The following is a 5,639-nucleotide window of genomic DNA, read 5'->3' as shown; positions in this document are numbered from 1 at the left end:
ATCTAGGGTTTCGATTGAAAGGATTGAAGCGCCAACACAGTCGACGGAACTTCCCCGGAGTTCCCTTTTCTACGGCTCTAGGGCGGCGATATGTGTACCGGTAACCACCTCACGGCAGCTATCTTTCAACAATGGGTGTAGGGCAGGGTTGAGGGTTTTATATGGTGGGCAGGTAATTTAAAAACAAAAATCCTGTTCATTACTGTTCAATACGTTTTCTTTTTAATATATGTATAATATAATATATAATGAAAGAAGTTTTCCAAATAATGTAAAATAAGGTTTAGTAAAGCTTTATATTGGTTATTACTTGTTGCTAACAATACATGATGGGTAAATTACGTGAATGCTTAGCTATGACACGACACAAACCAATCATCTTATATGCTTCATAAAGTTCTACAATGTAAAATATGTTATATTCTTGTGTAAATTACTTGGTGTATCCGAGATCAATTATGTGTTCTAAAAAAACACTCAAGATAAAATATGGAATGCTTTACAAAGCCAGGCAAAAAGCAGTATTTTGAATATAAACAAAAGAAAAAAATGAAAAACAAACACCTACAAGCAATATGAATAACATAAGCCTATATTATTGACTTAAAACATGTTAAATACACACAAGGTCCGTTTCATTCAATTTTATTACACTACTCTTGGAACTTGCTCCTTATCATTAAGCTCTATAAGTATACAACAATTTTCATTTTCATACTACATCATTATGGTTTTAGTATAAACAATTTGATTAAAGAGTAAACTGCAATTTTACCCTCTGGGATTTAAGTCAATTGGCACTCTGACCCCCTTTAACGAAATAATTGCAATTTCCCCTCAACGTTGTTCTTATGTCGCAATATGACCCCCTGGCGTCAAATAAGTTAACAGATCTGTTAACTGGAATGTGAAATGACTATATTGCCCTTTCTTATTACCCCCTATGGTTTGTTCCCCTTATGTAAAATGACTAAATTGTCCTTTCTTATTACCCCCTATGGTTTGCTGTACTCAACAATATTACCCCCCGGTGTTAAACAGTTCTTGCAAACCTTACCCCCACCACCATCAGCCGCCACCACCCACCTCCACCACCATCAGCCTCCACCTCCCACCTGGTTATAAGTAAACCACTAATTAAACACCATCATGTGCACAACATCTGAGTACAATTGTTGTACTCACCAATTAAACACTGAGATTATAATCAATTCCAATAATATGAGAACATGCTTTTTAGGATCATAAACAAGAACAAAGAAAACCCTATTTCAGCATAACCAAAATCAAATTAAAAGATCAACTTTATCAAGAATCTTGACAACCCAGAACAAACCCAACTCATAATAACTGAAATCAGAGCAAAAGATCAATCCTTTAAGAATTTCAACAAGAACAAAGAAAACCCTATTCATTATAACTGAAATCAAATCAAAAGATCCAACTTTATCAAAAATCTTGACAACAGAGAAAAAACCCAACTCATATTAACTTAAATCAGACCAAAAGATATTTTTTTAGAATTTCAACTAGAACAAAGAAAACCCAATTCAGCATAACTGAAATCAAATCAAAATATCACTTTTTTTTTCAAGAATCTTAACAACATAAAACAAACCCAACTCATAATAACTGAAATCAGACCAAAAAATCAATCTTTTAACAACCTTTCAGCAAAAACAAAGAGAGCCAACTTAAAGCAACTGAATTTAAACCAAAGGGAAGAAGATCTTGAAACAAGATAGAAATCAGTACCTTTTTTCTGGTAGGAGTAAGTTGAAACAGACCATTTTCAAGAGGGGTGAAGGGATCCATACTGCGGCGGCAGTTGCGGTGGTTGTGGTGGTGAATGGCGGTGGCAGTGGTGGTGCCCGGTGGTGATTATTGTGGTGGATGAGAGAGAGACAGGAGAGAGATGTGTAGGTATTTTTTATATATAATAATAATAATAATAATAATAATAATAATAAATATGGGGTAAGATTACCAAAATACCCTTACCTATAACAGTCAAACTACCGCTGACTGACGCCAGGGGGTAAATGTGCGACATAACAACGTTGGGGGGGGGGATTGCAATTATTTCGTTAGAGGGGGTCAGAGTGCCAATTGGCCTAAACCCCAGGGGGTAAAATTGCAATGTACTCTTGATTAAATCAAGGGTATGCCATAGTATATTTTTTAGACAATCTTTCTATATTGGGAAAACATTTTCATCTGATAATTTAGCAAATCGGGAACGAGTATATATGTATATCCTAAGTGTCGCATCCAAAATAGACCAAAACTATGTTTTATAAACATCAAACCAACATATCGTTTTAATGAAACAACACGGCGTTTCACAAATCATCGTATTGTTTTGATTTTGATGAAACAACAAAACACATCAAGATTATTCTCTATGCATGTGGAGAGTGGCTAATAGAGTTACGAAAGTGGAGTTCAATAGAATGTGCCTCAAAGAGCTAAGTCCCTATTTAATAGTAGAGGTGCACAAATCAGGTTTTTGTTAATACCCGGTTCCGGGTATGATCGGGTATTAAGAAAAACCGGATAGGGTTCGGGTACGTGTATTGAAGAAAAAGTCATACCCTATGTACCCGGGTAGGGTATAATCGGGTTCGAGTATAACCGAGTATTGTTGGAACAGGGTATGGATCCGGGTATTAATACCTGATTTAAAAAAATGTTTTTTTTTATATTTTACATAAAAATAAATGCGTTTAGAAATTATATATATATATATATATATATATATATATATATATATATATATATATATATATATATATATATATATATATATATATATATATATATATATATATATATGGTTCCCATTAAGTCAAACCGCTTTACAAATCAATATTGACCGTTAGATATGGCTGAGATTAAATCTCAGCCACTTAAACTCACAAAAGTAACCGCTGTAATGGCGGTTATTTATGGTTTTCTCAGCTGGTGGTTTGTTCCACCTTTTTCTGCCCATCATCTCCACATCTCTGGAGGTTATTTCCTGATGATCCTAGCAAGTGTAACTTCCTTTCAAATCGATGTCATCCATTAGATCATAGTGAGATTAAATCTTGGCCGATTACACTCACCATTTCAACTGCTATTATGTTAGTTAATAAGGTCGCGTAATTTGCTAACCAACCTCCCTCACTCCTTGAAACTGATGTTTCTGTTTCATATTTAAGCTACGATTCAAAGCAATATTTAGGGTTTCTGTAGTTCGTTCAAAACAGAGCCAAGACATGAGGTATTGAGGTCGTTCGAACTACAAACGATACAGCCTGATCTCTGTAATCCCAGGTTCTGAAGACGGGGAGACTAAGTAAATTATACATACCTGATCTCTTTTACTTATCTCAATCGAATCAATTTCATTCCATAATCTTTAATCACTTTGTAGTTCTTTCTTGCAGTTCGGTCCCTCTACTTTTTGTTGAAATTTCTAATTTTCAACTTAAAAGTGCTCAACAGATTGAAGCTTTTCAGGTAATGCTTATCAACTCTTATCACAAGCCTTTTTCATCTTCATCTTTAACATCACATCTTTTTCATTGGATGAATGATTTGGGGATGAATGATTGCAAATTCTTATTACTAAATCAAATTTTATATGTGCATACCTCATGCTCGATGAAATGCCTGTGAGAGAATTTGAGGTGCTTTTGGTACTTGGTCTAGTTCTTGTATGTTTGTTTATATCATTTGTGATTTAAGCATAATATATTTAATAAATGACCACTTTAAGTATTAAATATTTTGCTATTGCTATTGAATCTACTACTTCGTTTATATGAACCAACAAGTGGTTGGGTAAATCCTTTGACATTCAGAGCTATGTAGCTATTTTTTTTGGCTTCTGATAACAAAGCAAAATCCCATAATTCTATTGCTCTTTTTCTTTCTCCATGTCATAATTTTGGAAACACGTAAACTGAACTCCTTCATTCTTATCACGAAATTTACTCAAGTCAGTATTCAGTGGCAAGACACGGATCTAATGAGAGAGGAGTTAAATGATCTACAAGTGTTCATGATTACACAAAAGTCTATATAACACATATGAACTTTGATAAACTTATTAATATGTTCTTTATGAAACTGAGTGTTATATTTCTTGCAGATTTTATTGAGCACAAGATGGGCCATTTAGTTGACCTGACATATTAAATGTTTCGTGTAAGCAAATATCCTACAAAGCTAAATTATTATTATACCTTATATGTGCCTTAATATTATGACGACTTTGCATCACCAATTAGTTTATGTTTAGCGATACAATTTCTACTTTAGGCAAGTGACATATTAAATTTTGTTTTATAAAGTCAATGTACAGATATATTTTAAATCCTCAATGATAACATTGATGTAGTTGTAAAAATATATAAATTTTAATTGTTCTTTATTTTTAAATCCTCATTGATACCATCAATGTAGTTGTAAAAATATATAAATTTAATTGTTCTTTATTATTACAGGGTGGATTTTTGTCTGGCGGATGCAGTTTTGATGCCAGATTGCGAGTTCCATAGTAATAAAATAAATGACACTTAGAACGAAAGTTATCAAAGCCATCTATGGTTTAGATAATGTTGGTCCAGAAGTGGTGTGCAAAAAAGAGCAGATAGGGTGTTGGAGGGACGTTACAACAATTGACAGGGAGCTGGAGAAAATCTGGTTAGTGGGGCAGATAAAATGGGTTTGGTGGGGGTAGAGTCAGAGAATCAGGACTATTCAGTGGCTCAGTTCAGGTCTATAATGGCAGAAAAGATGGGGCAGAAGGTTGAAGAGGGGCGTATTAGGTGGAATGGATGGGTCCCTAACAAGGTTCTTTATATTTTCTAGAAATTAAGGCTGGGGTCTATTCCTTCGAGCATGGAGCTGGCTCGGAGTGTAGTAAATGTTGGTGACACGTCTTGCAAATTGTGTGGATACGGGTCAGAGACCATTGATCACTTGGCTACGAATTGTGTCACGGTGAAGGCGGTGTGGTGTCATATTTGTGTGTGGGCCAAAATACCCATCTTCTCGCAGGAGGTTTCGACCAAAGAGGTTATGGACACGATGCACAAGTGGAAATGATCGCCTAACTGGAAGAAGACTTTGAATTTGGTTTTTCATGCCACCTTTTGGAATGTTTGGAAGGCGAGAAACAAGGCTGTGTTTGAAGGGATCCCTTTCTTAGTTTCTAAAGTGGTTGAAGATATTAAGGAGGAAAGTTTTAAAGTTATATTGGGAGAGGTGGAGAGATTTTAGTATCGTGACGTTATTGTGTAAGTTTGTTTTGTGTTTTGAGACTCCCAGCAGGAAGCTAACCTCTTGTACTATTTTATGGTTTAAATATAATGGTTGATGTTCGAAAAGAAAAAAAAATTCTGGCTCATTTAATTCTTATTATCATTCGGTTAACAAAACCAAATAAATTGACAAGTGTAAACGGAATCATATAAAATTACTATGAATGTTGGATATGACCGACTTTTCATGTATGTGACTGACTATGCCTCATTAGATTGTAATACCTCCTGTTGTAAGACCGTTTTAAAATAGGAAGATAGCATAAAGATATAAGCAAATTGTTGTCTTGCGTTTAATAATTCTCACTGTATTTAGGTTGGGTGATA

At 34.6% G+C, this 5,639-nt stretch overlaps 1 long non-coding RNA gene across 2 annotated transcripts; it reads left to right on the top strand.

Moving 5' to 3' along the window:
- The first annotated feature begins 2,950 nt into the window (after positions 1–2,950).
- Positions 2,951–5,388, top strand: LOC110934680. 2 transcript variants are annotated; one of them, XR_002588544.2, is made up of 4 exons: positions 2,951–3,340; positions 3,432–3,504; positions 4,139–4,194; positions 4,494–5,388. It is a non-coding gene; the product is annotated as an uncharacterized LOC110934680 (long non-coding RNA). The 2 variants fall into 2 exon arrangements; XR_004891229.1 differs by having other exon boundaries at positions 3,419–3,504.
- Positions 5,389–5,639: the final 251 nt, after the last annotated feature.

This window comes from Helianthus annuus, chromosome 4 (genome assembly GCF_002127325.2).
Source record: "Helianthus annuus cultivar XRQ/B chromosome 4, HanXRQr2.0-SUNRISE, whole genome shotgun sequence".
NCBI lineage: Eukaryota > Viridiplantae > Streptophyta > Magnoliopsida > Asterales > Asteraceae > Helianthus > Helianthus annuus.
Note: the sequence above shows the minus strand (reverse complement) of the source record. Positions and strands in the feature narration are given on the sequence as shown.